This window comes from Hevea brasiliensis, chromosome 8 (genome assembly GCF_030052815.1).
Source record: "Hevea brasiliensis isolate MT/VB/25A 57/8 chromosome 8, ASM3005281v1, whole genome shotgun sequence".
Classification (NCBI taxonomy): Eukaryota; Viridiplantae; Streptophyta; class Magnoliopsida; order Malpighiales; family Euphorbiaceae; genus Hevea; species Hevea brasiliensis.
The window spans coordinates 51,615,389-51,633,064 of record NC_079500.1 but is presented as its reverse complement, the minus strand read 5'-3'; positions in this window follow the sequence as shown (position 1 = coordinate 51,633,064).

Below are 17,676 nucleotides of genomic sequence, written 5' to 3'. Positions count from 1 at the left end.
GAAAGAATACCGGGAAAGAACCCGAGGAACCGAGTCGAGGCCAAGAGGCGACTCGCTTGAGGTTGGGCACAACGTGTAATTTTTGTAAATTATTTGCTGCATATTGTTTTGAATGATTTGAAAAAGTGAATTGAGACATTATTTATGATGCTTTTATCGAAATTGTTGAAATTTTGTTGTGTATATTTGAAATGACAATGTTTAGTAAAGTGTTAAGATAAGTTTTGAAACCACAGTGTCATGACCATATATTTGAACACCTCACTAGCACGACTAGTGGGGGTAATTAGTTTCGAATTTTGATTCCTTCTCTAGAGAAGTGTTGATGTGTGCCAGTAGAAGAGGATGTGAACGGATATCCATATATTTGAGCTAGCTAACCTTGTGATGTGATTTCTCTTTAGCCTCTGGCTATTGAGATTCTATTTGTTTCGAATGGCATGATCTAACTCTGGGTTTTATTAAATGTGTTTTGATACTTTGAAATGAACTTGGTTTGCATTAAAATCTCATAATTCATGTTTTGTGTTTAATGCTCATGTTTAGTCAAATTTTTTAATAAATGTGATTTATATTTTGCATAAAGATTATTTTAGTATGTTGTGCACCACTGAGTCCTAGTACTCAGCGATAGCTTTTATTACTGTCGCGGATATAGAGACTAGAGGAACAATAGACTGAGCTGTTGAGGATTGGGGATCTTCTTACTTTGAAGCTATTGGGTATAATATATACCCTGATTGTAAATATTTATTTTGATGTATGTAATGCATAGAAATGTATAGACATGTGAAAATGGGTCTTGAGCAGCTTGTACAAAATCTATATAAAATTCATAATAAATTTTGGTTTGGATTTTCTTAATATAAATTTTTGTATGATGTATATATAAATTGTTTATCTTTAAAGAAATATGAATGTATGAAATTGATTGACTGTACCTTGAGGATTATTGAATTTTGAACTTGAGAAATTGATTGAAATGATTATGGAGTTGTTAAAATTGATTGAGTTTGATTGTGAAATTGAAGTAGTGGTTGAGAGAAATTTTTTTTTTAGAAGTGCTTTTTACAGGTATTTAAAGAATTGTTTTCTCAAAATACAGATAGAACTCTGTTAAAATTTTTATAAAATTTGCGGAAAAATAAAATGGGACAAAATCTCCAACTACCTTTCAAACTTAATTAAATGTTTTAAACACCTATTAGAAAATGCTCACCACTCATCAAAAATAAGAAAATTATTTTAAAATCCCTTGTAGGGTACTTAATGAGTTATCGGTAGATGAAGTGCGATGGTTCATTAGGTATTCTACGGGATCATGTTATGCCTTACAGAGGGGTAAGGTGTTACATGTTTTAGTGGTATCAGAGCAAAATTTTTGAAGTGTGTTTTAACTTATGAATTTGTGTCTTTCCTTGTTAAGTACAACTGCTCAATGTCCATATTTGTTACATATAGTGCATTACATCATAAATATGAACTAACGAAGGGAAATCTCCATATGTTACTTGTTTAGGAGATACCCTAACTTCATACTGAAATGGAAGAAGGGGATCGCTCAGTTGAGCAGTCTATTGAAGCTGAGGCACAAGGGGAAGCCCCAGCTTTACCGAATGTCAGTGGGTCAGTAGCACCAGCCCTGCAAATGTCGCAGTTTCCTGTATAGTTCGAACAGCAGATGGCTGCGATGTTTCAACAAATGGCTGGGGGTATGCCCGCTCAAGCTTCACCTCAGACACCTATGGCACAACCACTACCTCCAGCCAGACAATATGATAAATTACTAAAGTATAGGGCTGCAGAATTTAAGGGCACAGTGGACCCTTTAGAGGCAAAGCAATGGCTTAAAAGAATGGATAGAGTATTTAAGAAGCTGCACTGCTAAGATGAACTGAAGTTTGAATATTTTATGTCGCTACTGCAAGGAGATGCGTATGATTGGTGGAAGACCATCCCCCACAGCTTGGCTGAACCACCAGTGCTGACCTAGGATGACTTCATCAGAGAGTTCAAACAGAAATACATCCCAGATGCATATGTTGATTAGAAGTTACAAGAGTTTATGAGTTTAAAACAAGGCAACAGAACAGTGGCAGAGTATGAGAGGGAGTTCTCCCGCTTAAGTCATTATGCTGGGAGTCTCCTTACTACCAGCAAGGCAAGGTGCAAGAGATTTGAGACGGGTTTGAAGCCCAGTATAAGGATGCAAGTTATGGGATTCCGACACAGCAACTTCTCAGAACTCATGTCTCAAGCACTTGAGCTATAAAGGATTGAATCAGAAGCGACCCCGATAAAAGAAAAATCAGAAAAAGTTGAGAAAGCAGAAAAAGACAAGGGGGAAAAGTCAGTAGAGCCGAGTTCTGATGGTACCTCTGGAAAGAAAAAGAAGTTTAGTGGACCCAGCAGGGGTCGAGGTGGAAGATTTGGTAGGGGCAGATTTTCTCGACAGAGACCCCCTAGGTTTAATCAGCAGTCGAGCAGGGGTTCACATTCTGCCCGCCCCTATGAGACTTGTGGCAAGATTCATGGGGGGGAATGCTATTAGGCCACTGGAGCCTGTTTTAACTATGGAGGCAAGGGCCATATAGCTAAAGACTGTACTAGTGCTCTAAGATATGGTCAAGCTCCTACTACTGTCGAGGGATCTATTCAGAGTCCTGCTCCCAGAGGTTCACAGTCAGTTGGCAGAGGAAGAGGTAGAGGTAGAGGCACTGCTTCAGGCAGTTAGGACACAGTTGGTTAATCAGCACAGGGAAGTGCTTCAGTCAGGGTTTATTCAATGAGACAGCGAGAAGAGGCTGAGACTTTCGATGTGGTAGCTAGTAAATTCTCTATCTCTGATCAAGAAGTATTAGTGTTGTTTGATCCGAGTTTAACTATTCATATGTTAGTGCTAGCACAGTCAGTTCACTTGCTATTCCATGTGTGCAAATGGGTTTTGAAGTGCTAGTAACTAGTCCGTTAGGACAAAAAGTCCGAGTCAACAGAATTTATATAAACTATCTTTTGGTGATCCAAGGACATGTTTTCCTTTCAGATTTGATTGAAATGCCCTTCAGAGATTATGATATTATCTTGGGCATGGATTGGTTAGCCAGGCATCATGCCATGATTGATCAGAGATCAAGATCACTTTTGGTCTCCCTTTGTACAGTGATGTGGTAATACACGGGGATAGGCATTTACTGCCATCAAATATCATTTCAACTGCACTGGCCAGAAAAATGATTAGGAAAGGGTGTGAGACGTACTTGGCACATGTGATAGACACCCAAGTGGGTAGTCCAGCAATTAGGGACATCCCTATTGTATGTGACTTTCCGGATGTGTTTCCTGATGAATTGCCAGGATTACCTCCAGAAAGAGAGGTGCAGTTTGAAATTGATGTTATGCCTGGTGTGGACCCAATCTCCATAATGCCATATAGAATGGCACCTGCAGAATTGAAAGAGTTGAAAGTGCAGTTGCAAGAATTGCTTGACAAGGGCTTTATCCGCCTTAGTGTGTCACCTTAGGGTGCGCCATTGTTGTTTGTTAAGAAGAAAGATGGCACTCTCCATTTGTGTATTGATTATCGACAGTTGAATAAGGTGACAATAAAGAATAGATATCCATTGCCCCGCATTGATGACTTGTTTGATCAGTTGAGAGGTGCAGCTGTGCTCTCCAAAATTGACATTAGATCAAGTTATTATCAACTGAAAGTACTGTTAGTAGTATGCCCTAGAGCATATCATTTAGTATGTATCTTGTACATAATTTTATTAATAAAAGGCATTTCCACTTTTCCGTTACATAATATATTTATGTGTAATAGAAAAGGTCCATTGATATTTTGTTAGAAATATTATTCTTAAGTTGTTAAGAATATGAGTGACAATATTTCTTGCACAAAGTATCATAAATAGGTTCACAATCGAGGATACTTCATAATAAGGACATGACTTATCCAGAAAGATTGTATTCATGTTTGTTCCCAAGTTATTTATATGAGATATAAATAAGATGGAATGGTGAGTCTCATGCCATATAACAAACATGATAGGCACTTATAAATGATAAGTAGGCCGAACTAGTGACACTTATGACAAGCACATGGAGTTTACTCTTGTCAATGTTTTGTCATAAATCATATCAGTGCATATAATCTTTAGACCTGAGATAGCACAGTTATCTTGTATATAGGTAGTTTGAGTTTGATACTGCTTTCATACTTGTACTATGTATGGGTATATGGGCATGTGTTGGCTCCTGCTAGTTATATATGGAGGTAGGTGTTGATCAAGATGGAATTTGTTCCTCTAAGTAAATAGAGATAAAATCCTATGTTCATTTAATTGTTCTTGATGTTTCAAGTTCCTGGCCAGGACAGATAGATTTATTCAGAAAAGAGTTTCTGATGAGAAAAATCTTTTTAATCAAGAACTGGAATTAAAAGAGAACATAATATTCATAGCAAATGGAGTTTGATATAAACCATGACTCCAGCTTGAGTTGGGATTTTGTAACAGAGAGATTCTAGTGCATGGTAACATATGATTATAGGTTCATTTAAGGTAAATCTTATTACTAATTGGGTGGCCATGGCATGCTATGCTAGGTGTTAATCATGGTCTATGAGGTTTATAAAATGATTTAGAGAAATCATTTATGGTAAGAAAGAGTTCTGATGATATTAAGAGTTGATATCATGTCTCATTGCCAATTAGTGATGAGCCTAGTAAGTCACACACATACACAAGTTATCACCTATTTAAATATGATTTAATTAATTAATTAAAGAGTTTAATTGATTAATTAAATAGGTTTGGTTTGCAATTAAATTGCAAAGTCCCTAGCATGACTTGAAACCAAATCTAGATTATTGGATGTGTAGTATAAATTAAATTTATATTTAAAGTGTTTAAATATGAATTTAATTGATGAGAAATTAATTAATAGAGATTAATTAATTAATTTATATTTGATATAAATTAATTAGAAGAAGAAAATAATTATTTTGGGTTAAGAACTCAAAATTAAGACACAGGGGCATTTTGGTCATTTCACAGTGTGACATGTGGCACCATGAGATGGTGACACATGGGATTACACATAAGCTTGCCAAATGTTTTTTTAATCATGTAAGATGATTAAAATCAAGATTAAATATAGGTTTGACACTTGGCACAATGTGATTGGATCACTTAAACCTAGAGCTAATCAAAAGGTGACATGTGGCTAGGGTTTAATGTGTTAACCTAGCTATTTAAGTGTGGTTATGAAAAGAAAAAATAACCAGCAGCCTCTCCTCTCATTTGTCACGCCACTTTGAGCCTCTCCAGCTATTTCTCTTCATCTCTCATCAATTCAAAGAGATTAGCCATCAATCTCTTGAATTAAGAACACTAGAAATTGTTTCTAGTGTCCTGTTTACATCTCTAATCTCTTAAAAGGCAGAACTTGAATTTCTAATTAATAGAAAAAGCTTTAGAGGCTGTTTAAGGGCTGCCATAGGTGTTCTTGGTGTGGAGAAGCTAGAGGGACAACATTTGGTGTCCTGAAGACGAATCTCAAAGGCGCAGACACGCTGCAGTGCATCAAGAGGTTAGTGTAATCGTTCTTGATTTAATCTAGGGTTCTAAAATTAATCTGATTAATTTTAAAATCTTAAATGGCAAATACAGATCCAAAAACATATTAAAAGAGTTTTAATATGTTGTTTATCATTGAAATCAAATAGATAAAAATAAATCTTGCATGGTGCATGTGACCCTAGGCGAAATTTTTTTGAATTCAATGGTATAATCTTGTGTTTTTCACGCTTCCGTTCCTTCAAGTACAAGAGCAGAGTATTCCTAAAACTGCCTTCAGAACCCGCTATGGCCATTATGAGTTCTTAGTTATGCCATTTGGGTTAACTAATGCTCCGGCTGCTTTTATGGATCTGATGAACACTATCTTCATACCATACCTCGACCAGTTTGTTGTGGTATTTATAGATGATAAATTGGTTTATTCGAGGAATGTAGAAGAGCATGATAGACATCTGCGGATTGTACTGTAGACTTTGAGAGAGAAACAGCCATATGCCAAATTGTCGAAGTGTGCATTTTGGCTGAAGGAAATATCTTTCTTGGGGCATGTAGTATCAGAAGAGGGCATTAAGGTAGATCCAAGTAAGATTGAAGCTGTCCTTAATTGGAGGCCACCCAGAAATGTCATAAAGATTCGCAGTTTTCTGGGTTTAGCTGGATACTACCGTCGATTTGTGAAGGGATTCTCCATGTTGGCATCTCCATTGACCAAGCTGCTTAGAAAAGATGTGAAATTTCAGTGGACGGATAAATGCCAACAGAGTTTTGATGAATTGAAGAAATGTTTGACTGAAGCTCCAGTCCTGACTTTGCCTACTTCGGGTAAAGAATACACAGTTTATAGTGATGCTTCTCACAATCGGTTAGGTTGTTTATTGATGCAAGATCGAAAATGTCATTGCTTATGCATCACGCCAGCTAAAACCGCATGAGAGGAATTATCCAACACATGATTTGGAGCTTGCAGCTATTGTGTTTGCTCTTAAAATCTGGAGACATTATTGGTATGGGGAAAAGTGTTACATCTACACAGATCATAAAGAGTTTGAATTTTGGGCACCCTGAAAGAGCTGAATTTGAGACAGAGGAGATGGTTAGAGTTAATAAAAGACTATGATTGTCTGATAGACTATCAGCCAAGGAAAGCTAATGTGGTGGCTGATGCCTTAAGTCACAAGACTATGGCAAGTCTGCGGGTTACTCCTTTATCTTTGGTACATGAGTTAAGATCATTGCATTCCAGCTTAGAGATTAATAATGATGGGCAGACAGCAGTTGCATGGCATGTACAGCCAGTGTTGATTGATCAGATCAGAATGGCCGATCAGAATGCTCAGAAGTATCAGAAGATATTGGAAGAAGTCAGGCAGGGCAAGAAACCAGAATTCTTAATCAGAGATGATAGTCTACTACTACACCAGGGCAGAATGTGTGTTCCTAATGATGTTAATTTGAGGCAGATCATTTTGAAGGAAGCACATGAGTCTCCTTTTGCCATGCACCCTGGTGGCACAAAAATGTATAGAGGACTAAAGGAGCATTACTGGTGGATGGGTATGAAGAGAGATGTGGCAGAGTTTGTTTCCAAATGCCTAACTTGTCAGCAAGTGAAGGCAGAGCATTAAGTACTCACTGGGTTGTTACATCCACTACCAGTACCAGAGTGGAAATGGGAGAGAATAAAAATGGATTTTGTGATGGGACTTATGAGGACACAGAAGAGTCATGATGCAATATGGGTCATTATTGACAGACTGACCAAGTCTTCTCATTTTCTGCCAGTCCGGATGGACTACAGTTTAGAAAGATTGGCCAAGTTGTACATTAATGAGATTGTGAGACTGCATGGACTGCCAATATCAATCGTATCAGACAGAGATCCTAGGTTCACTTCTAGATTCTGGGGTAGTCTTCAGAGAGCCCTAGGAACTAGATTGAACTTCAGTATGGCATTCCACCCACAGACAGATGGCCAGTCTGAGAGGGTAATTCAGATCTTGGAGGATATGCTAGGGGCTTATGTGATTGAATTTGAGGGCAGTTGGGATGCACACTTGCCTTTGATTGAGTTTGCTTACAACAACAGCTACCAATCAAGCATTGGGACCCCATTATGTTGGGATGACGTGGGTGAAAGAAAGATGATTGGACCCAAAATTGTTCAACAAACTGAAGAGAAAATCAGGGTGATCCGAGATCGACTTAAGACTGCATCAGACCGTCAGAAGTCCTACATTGATTTGAAGAGAAGAGATATTGAGTATGAAGTGGGTGAGAAAGTTTTCCTCAAAGTTTCTCCATGGAAGAGAATTATGAGATTCGGCAAAAAGGGAAAACTGAGTCCTCGTTTTATCGGGCCATATGAGGTTTTGGAAAGAGTGGGTCCTTTGGCATATCGTTTGGCACTACCTCCAGAGTTGGAGAAGATACATAATGTCTTCCATGTGTCTATATTGAGGAGGTATCGATCAGGCCCATCTCATGTACTACCAGTAGAGGAAATTGAAGTAAATCCAGACCTCACATATGAAGAAGAACCCATAGAGATTCTGGCTTATGAGGTAAAGCAGCTACGAAACAAGCAGATAACATTGGTAAAAGTGCTGTGGAACCATCATTTGGGCTAGGAGGCTACCTGGAAAAGAGAGGAGGACATGAGGAGACAGCACCCACATCTGTTCAGAGATTGATACCAGGTAAAATTTCGAGATGAAATTTATTTAAGGGGGGGGGGGGACAATTGTAACACCCCTATTTGCATAGCCTGGTATATTTCACTGTTCCGGTGACCAGTGTCAGTCTGGACAATTAAGGGGATTAGAACCACACTTAAGACAACTAGAGAAGCCATAAACACAAATAATTAGTAATGCCCAATTAGTTAAGTAGAAACAAGAAAAATAGAACATAAAAATTTAAACGAGCCGAGAGTCACAGCGATGGGTGACCTTTTCGGGAATGACTGCGAAGTCATTTTAAACTCAAATTTCGAACCGTAAAATGTGACGTTGCGGTCCTTAGGACCCTTATGAACACAGTGGAAAAGAGAAAATCACGAAAAAGAACTGTTAAGCCAGTCAAATAATTAAGTCAGGGAGCCAGAAGAAATATTGGATTATTTGCAAACCAGGATGAACAGGTGAGGAGCAATTTGGTCAATTGACCGTAAGAGCTGACTCCTGACCTAATTGTCAAATAAAATCGGAGAAAAGAAAATTTTGGAGTTGGGAATTAAATTAAAGAACTAATAGAAAAAAAAAGCTAATTACATCACTTTACGACATCAAAATGATGTCAAAATTAATTATTTTAATTCCCACTAATTTTGACCCATTCAAATACATAAAGTAAGTCTTAAAAGACATAAAAATTAAAAAAGAAAATGGTCTTCTCCTACCTCAAAAAAAACAATAGCCATGGCTCTCCCAAATTACACCATTGACTCCTCCATGAAAGCTTGAATACAAGCTTTTAAATACCCATTTTACCCTACCTTACCCCAAATTCTCCCACAAGAACTTGATTTAATCACTTGAGAAGAAGATTGGTCATTAAAGAAAGAAGAAAAGAAGAAAGAAAATTGGAGAAAAGGGGAGTTAGAAGTTGCTACACAAAGGTTAGTGATTTAAGTTGCAAATGAGTTTATTACTTGTGTTTATAACTTAGTTAACTTAGAAAAATGCTTAAAATGAAATAAAAATTTGTTGAGGGATCATGAATGATTTTCAGCTAGCATGTATATGAGAGTGATTTACATGATTTGAATGGTTTGATTGGGTTTAAGAAATTTAGTTAGTTGAATGGTTAGGATTAAAAGCTTTGAAGGTAGCTAAATGCATGAGGTTAGTAAATTAGGGTTTGGACATTAGGATTTAGAGATAAAAAATGTGAAAAACTTGTAAATGGTGTCTTTGACCTAATGTGAAGTGAAAAATGGTCATTTGTGACCAAATGAGGTGTGTTAGAAGTGTTGGAATTAAAAGCCAATTCGTATTGGATAAGGTCATGTGCTGGCAGCATGACCAAAATCTCCATTGAGGGACCAAAAATAAAATTTTACAAGTCCAATGGATATGAGACCAATTGGGGATGAAAATAGGCACTAAATGACACAATTTTCATTTGGGAAACATGCCCAAAAAGTGACTAAAACCTAGTGAACAAATTGACCAAAGTTGAGAAATCACAGTATGCCTCTGCACAACCTGACCAAATGAACAGTGTTTGTTCATTTGGTCATAACTCAAGCAAGGCAGGTCAAAATGACCTATAATTTTACCAGCGGTTAGCTGAGATATAGATCTAAAACTTTCTTGAAGAACACAAACCCAAATTATGCCATTAACCAAATCACATTACTGAGCAAATTTGGGTCACTGAATTTGCAGACTGCAGATTTGCCATTTGAATAGTAAAGTTTCAATGGCTATAACTCTCCCTAGAAAACTCCGATTGAGGTGATTCTTGAACCGATGGAAACCTAAAACATAGTATAACATTTCATATGAAGAAAATTAGACCAAATTATGGACTTAACTTGATCAAATTGCTGTATAAATTAGTCAAATTTTTTAATAAATGTGATTTATATTTTGCATAAAGATTATTTTAGTATGTTGTGCACCACTGAGTCCTAGTACTCAGCGATAGCTTTTATTGTTGTCGCAGATATAGAGACTAGAGGAGCAGTAGACTGAACTACTGAGGATTGAGGATCTTCCTGCTTTGAAGCTATCGGATATAATATATACCCTGATTGTAAATATTTATTTTAATGTATGTAATGCACAGAAATGTATGGACATGTGAAAATGGGTCTTGAGTAGCTTGTATAAAATTTGTATAAAATTCATAATAAATTTTAGTTTGGATTTTCTTAATGTAAATTTTTGTATGATGTATATATAAATTGTTTATCTTTAAAGAAATATGAATGTATGAAATTGATTGACTGTACCTTGAGGATTATTGAATTTTGAACTTGAGAAATTAATTGAAATGATTGTGGAGTTGTTGAAATCGATTGAGTTTGATTGTGAAATTGAAGTAGTGGTTGAGTGAAATTTTTTTTTTAGAAGTGCTTTTTACAGGTATTTGAAGAACTGTTTTCTCAAAATACAGACAGAACTCTGTCAAAATTTTTATAAAATTTGCAGAAAAATAAAATGGGCCAAAATCTCCAACTAGCTTTCAAACTTAATTAAATGTTTTAAACACCTATTAGAAAACGCTCACCACTTATCAAAAATAAGAAAATTATTTTAAAATCCCTTGTAGGGTACTTAATGAGTTATTGGTAGATGAAGTGCGGTAATTCATTAGGTATTCTATGGGATCATGGTATGCCTTACAGAGGGGTAAGGTGTGACAACAAGTCTCACAGGGGCGGCCAGGATATGAACCCTTGCTCGACTACTAACCAGACCTAGGGGGTCTATGTCTAGAGAATCGGCCCCTTCCAAACCTTCCACCTTGACCTCTGCTAGGTCCACCAAATTTCTTCCTCTTCCCAGAAGTATCACTAGGACTTGGCTCTACTGACTTGTCCCCCTTATCTTTTTTTGATTTCTCAGCTTTCTCTGATTTTTCCTTTATAGGGATCGCTTCTATTTCAATTCTCTCCAACTCAAGTGCTTGGAAAATGAGTTCTGAAAAATTACTGTGTCTGAATCCCACTACTTGCATCCTCAAACTGGGCTTCAAACCTGTCTCAAATGTCTTGCACCTTGCCTTGTTGGTAGAAGGGAGACTCCCAGCATAGTGGCTTAAGCTAGGGAACTCCCTCTCATATTCTGCCACTGTTCTATTGCCTTGTTTTAGACTCAGAAATTCTTGTAACTGTTGATCCACATAAGTGTTTGGGACATATTTTTGTCTGAATTCTCTGATGAAGTCATCCAAGGTCAATACTGGTGGTTCAGCCAAGCTGTGGGGGATGGTCTTCCACCAATCATATGCATCCCCTTGCAGTAGCGATATAGCGTATTCAAATTTCAACTCATCTGGGCAGTGCAGCTTCTTAAACACTCTATCCATCCTTTCAAGCCATTGCTCTACCTCTAAAGGGTCCACTGTACCCTTAAACTTTATAACCCCATATTTTAATAACTTCTCATACTGTCTGGCTGGAGGCAGTGGTTGTACCACAGGTGTTTGGGGTGGAGCTTGAGCAGGCATACCCCCAGCCATTTGTTGAAACATCGCAGCCATCTGCTGTGCGAACTGTGCAGGAAACTGCAGCATTTGTGGGGCTGGTGGCACTAACCCACTGACATTTTGTGGAGCTGGGGCTTCCCCTTGTGCCTCAGCTTCAACAGATTGCTCAACTGAGCGATCCCCTTCTTCTATTTCAGTCTGAAGTTAGGGTATCTCCTGAACAAATAACACAAGGAGATTTCCCTCCGTTATCTCATATTTTTGATATAATGCACTATATATAACAAATAAGGACATTGAGCATTATACTTAGCAAAGAAAAGACACAAATTTACAAGTTAAAACATACTTCAAAAATTTGCTCTGATATCACTAAAACATGTCATATCTTACCCCTCTTTAAGGCATAACATGATCCCGTAGAATACCTAATGAACTACTGAACTTCACCTACTGATAACTCATTAAGTACCCTACAAGGGATTTTAAAACAATTTTCTTACTTTTATAAGTGTTGAGCATTTTCTAATAGGTATTAAAACATTTAATTAAAGTTGAAAACTAGTTAAAATTTTTAGCCCATTTTATTTTTCCGTAAATTTTATAAAAATTTCGGCAGAGTGCCATCTCTATTTTGAGAAAACAGTTTTTCAAATTCCTGTAAAAAAAGCACTTCCAATAATTTGTCTCAACAACATCTTCAAATTCACAATCATTCCAATCAATTTCAACATCATTTATCAACTTCCAAAAATTCAAATCCACAATTTTGAATTCAAATACCATCGAAATTATTATTAATTACTTTCATTCAAATTAAAATAAAATACTTCCATTCATATGTAATTAAATGTAAAACAACTTATATACATCATACTAAAATTTTATATTAGGAAAAATCCAAAATAAAATTTATTACAAACTTTATACAAATTGCTCAAGACCAGTTTTACATGTCGATACCTTTACATACATTACATACATCAAAATAAATTTTTACGGTCAGGGTATAAAATATACCCGATAACTTCAAAGCAAGTAGCTCCTCAATCCTCAGCAGCTCAATCTGCTGCTCCTCTAGTCTCTAAATCTGCGACAGCAATAACAGCCATCACTGAGTACTAGGACTCAGTGGTGCACAACATACTAAAATAATCTTTATGCAGAATTTAAATTATATTTATTCAAAAATTGACCTTGGTCCTGCTGCCTGCACCATGACCCTAGGCAATCCGAATTTGCATTTGGTTCCAACACTTCTAACATACACCAATTGGTCATAAATGACCATTTCTCACCTCAAACCAAGTCCAACACACCATTTAACACATTCTCACATTTTTGTCTTCCAAAACCCTAGATGCCAAAACCCTAGTTCATGCCATTGATTAATTCCTACTCAAATCATTACACTAATCACATATTCAACATTATTTAAGCTGTAATTCATGTTTAGTTTAACTAAACACTATCAAATCCAACACCCTAACAAGCTACCCGAAATTTAACTTTGTCCCCCAACACTTGTTTTCATTTTATTTAAAGTTTATTTTCAAGTTCAATAAATTAAAAATGTAAAAGTCAAACTAAAAGTGTCAAGTTTGCTTACTAACCTTAACCTTTGATTTTCAATTTTCAATTCCCTTCTCCTTTCCTTCTTTCTTTCTTGCTCAAGCTTCTTTTCAAGACTAAAAGACCAAGTTTAATTAAGGGGACTATGGGATTTATGGCTAGATCAAGTAGTTCTTCAAGCTCAAAATGAGCTTTAATGGAGGAAAGTGAGGGTGAGGGAGAGAGAGATGTGGGACGGCAATGAAGAAGATAAGTTTTTTGTTTTCTTTCTTTCTTTTTTTTTATGTCTTTAGGAAGATCACAAATTTTAATTAATTAAATTTTAATTATAATAATTATGGCATCATGCATGAGGTCATCACTTTTTACTTTTCCTTTTTCTTTTTTTTTATTTATTTTTCTACTAGTTCTTTAATTTAATTTTCAATTTCAAAATTTTCTTTTCTCCGATTTTATTTGACAGTTAGGTCAGGAGTCAGCTCACGGGGTCAATTGACCAAATTGCCCCTCGCCAGTTCCACCCGGTTTACAAATAATTCAATATTTCTTTCAGATCCTTGACCTAATTGTTTGACTGGCTTTACAATTCCTTTTTGTAATGTTCTCTTTTCCATTGTATTCACAATAGTCCTAAGGACCGCAGCGTCACATTTTATGGTTCGCAATTTGAGTTTAAATTAACTTCGCAATCCTTCCCAAGAAGGTCACCCATCACTGTGACTCTCGGCTCATTTGACTTCTTATGTTCTGTTTATCTTATTTATACTTAACTAATTGACAATTATTAATTATTTGTGTTTAAGGCTTATCTAGTTGTCTTAAGTGTGTTTCTAATCCTCTTACTTGTCTGGACTGACACCGGTCACTAGAATAGTGAAATATACCAGGCTATGCAAATATGGGTGTTACACCTCTGATAAGCCTGCATATGATACAAGGCTCACATTCCCTTTTCATCAATCAAAGCTAGTTCTTCATATGTCTTCTAAGCCCACTCATTTTCTAGGATCTTAGCTTCAAGTATCACTCTTAAGGATTTGACCTCATGCTTAATGGATCGCCCTACTTTAGTCCCATACACTAAAGAGAATGGGGTTGCCCCCGTGGATGTCCTTGTAGTACTATGATAACCTTAAAGAACATAAGGGAGTTTTTTTTTGGGCCAATCCTTATATATTTCAAACATTTTTGTCCAACTAGAACCTTTTCATTCATATGGGGACCACACATTCCTGCATGTACTTCTTTCATTATTTGTTCAGCCTATTTTTTTTATCACACATAAGAGTTTATAGAATTGCCCCCCCAGCTAAAGTAAGTTGAGTGGCTAATCTATTAATTGTTGCTCTATCTTTTTTTGTTGGCTAATTGCAACTATTCTCTCATATCCAAAAACGTCCTTATGTCTTCATATCATTTTCCTTCTCCCTCTAGGTCCACATGTGCTACTACTAATCCTTCATAGCATGAAATTTTACTCCTCATTAGGATAATTAGCTAAGTCAACTTTTGATCACCCTTTTCCTATAGGGACACCAGTGTAGCTTGGAAATCAGCCATCTGATTCTAAGCTCAAGGCATGTGCTTCATGGTCACCTTATTAAAAATTCACTAATAGTTTCTTTATATATCCCAAGTATGGCCTTAATTTTCCTTCCTTCAATTCCCATTTAACTTTAATATAAGAGACCATTAGCATCGAATCTCCAATTATCTCTTCTTTCTTTGGCCTAACATTTATCAATGCTTCTAGGCCATAGATGCAGGCCTTATATTTAGATCTGTAAGATCTTATATTGTACTATGTCTCAGTCAATTCCTAATATATCTTTATAAGACTAGGTAAATGCTTCTTGGTACTTTATTAATAAGGCTATAAGTTTATCTCTTTCTTCTTGGGTTAAATCTTCAGCTAACTTAATGTCTTTAGGATTATTTTGGTGTACCCAAATTAACAGAGATCGATTTTTATGCATTAACAGAAGCAGATTCTAAATGATTATGAATGCCATGCATATACCTATTAGAATAAACATCAAATAAGTAAGCAAAAGGACTAGTCATATTATTAAATTTTACCTCGAAATCTTTATCAAGTACATCAAAAATAGAAACATCAGGGTCACTACTGTAAGCATTACAAAAGACAAACTCAAACTTAGGAGTGCAGCTTTAAGTGCTTGGTTTCCATGTAGTCTTTAGATCTATGGTGATAATTTTTTTGCTCTAGCTCTTTCACATGTGGTAACTCTTAATCATATATGTCTAGGTAATTATCCCTTCTTTCAAGAACTTAGGAGGCTTTAGCTCTTTTTCCTCTTCAGTTGGCTCATAGACCAAACCATAACTTGTGATCTGCCCCTTCATCTTAAGAAAAGTCATTAGGCCATCTATACTTTTTCCTAAGCCTATGCCAGGAAAAAACATCAACCCTTTTTTCACAATAGTCATTTTTGGATCCATCTAGTTTTCATAGATCCCAAAAACTTGAAAACCATACACTAGTGAAACCGAACCATCTAGTTGCAATCAACTTGAATGAGCGGAAGCATGAAAAACACAAGTTTAGATCATTGAAATTCAAAATTTTTCATCTAGGGTCACATGCATTATGCAATATTTATTTTTATCTATTTGATTTCAATGATAAACAGCATATTAAACTCTTTTAATATATTTTGGATCTACATTTGCCATTTAAGATTTTAGAATTAATAGATTAATTCATTAGAACCCTAGATTAGATCAAGAATAAGTGCACTAACCTTTTGATGCACTGCAGTGTATTTGGCACCTTTGGGATGCATCTTTAGGACACCAGATGTTGTCCCTCTAGCTTGTCCACATCAAGATCACCTATGGCAGCCCTTGAACAGCTTCTAAAGCTTTTTTTATGAATTAGAAAATCAAGTTTTGCTTTTTGAGAGATAACAGATGTAAATAGGACACTAGAAACAATTTCTAGTATTTTTAATTCAAGAGATTGTTTGCTAATCTCTTTGAATTGATGAGAGATGAAGAAGAAAAGAAGGGAGAGTGTTCTTTAGGTGGCGACACCAAGGAGTGAATGGCAGCTTCTTGTGTTTTGTTTTTTCATCCTTACACTTATATAGCTAGGTCACCACTTAAAACCCTTGCCAAATGTCACCTTCTGATTGGCTGTCGGTTTAATTGACCCAATCACATTGTGCTAAGTGTCAAACCTATATTTAATCTTAATTTTAATCATCTTACATGATTAAAAAACATTTAACAAGCTTATGGGTAGTGCCATGTGTCACCATCTCATATTGCCACGTGCCACCTTGTGAAATGACTGAAATGCCCCAGTGTCTTAATTTTGAGTTCTCAACCCAAAATAATTATTTCTCTTCTTCTAATCAATTTATATCAAATATTAATTAATTAATTAATCTCTATTAATTAATTTCTCATTAATTAAATTTATATTTAAACACTTTAAATGTAAATTTAACTTATACTATACATCCAATAACCTAGATTTGGTTTCAAGCCATGCTAAGGACTTTGCAATCTAATTGCAAACCAAACCTATTTAATTAATCAATTAAACTCTTTAATTAATTAATTAAATCATATTTAATTTAGTGATTACTTGTGTATGTGTGTCACTTACTAGGCTCATTACTAATTGGCAATGAGACATGATATCAACTCTTAATATCATCAAAACTCTTTCTTACCATAAATAATTTCTCTAAATCATTTTATGCACCTCATAGACCATAGTTAACACCTAGCATAGCATGCCATGGCCACGCAATCAGTAATAAGGTTTACCTTAAATGAACCTATAATCATATGTTACCATGCACTAGAATCTCTCTGTTACAAAATCCAAACTCAAGCTGGAGTCATGGTTTATGTCAAACCCCTTTTGCTGCGACTATTATGTTCTCTTTTAATTCCAGTTCTTGATTAAAAAGATTTTCTCATTCGAAACTCTTTTCTGATAAAATATATCTGTTCGGGCCAAGAACTTGAAACATCAAGAACAATTAAATGAACATAGGATTTTATCTCTATTTACTTAGAGGAACATATTCCATCTTGATCAACACCTACCTCTATATATAACTAGTAGGAGCCAATACGTGCCCATATATCCAAGCACAGTACAAGTATGAAAGTAGTATCAAACTCAAACTACCTATATATAAGATAATTGTGCTATCTCAGGTCTAAAGATTATATACATTGATATGATTTATGATAATGCATTGACAAGAGTAAGCTCCACGCGTTTGTTATAAATGTCATTGGTTTGGCTTACTTATCATGTATAAGTGCCTATCATGTTTGTTATATGGCATGAGACTCACCATTCCATGTTATTTATATCTCA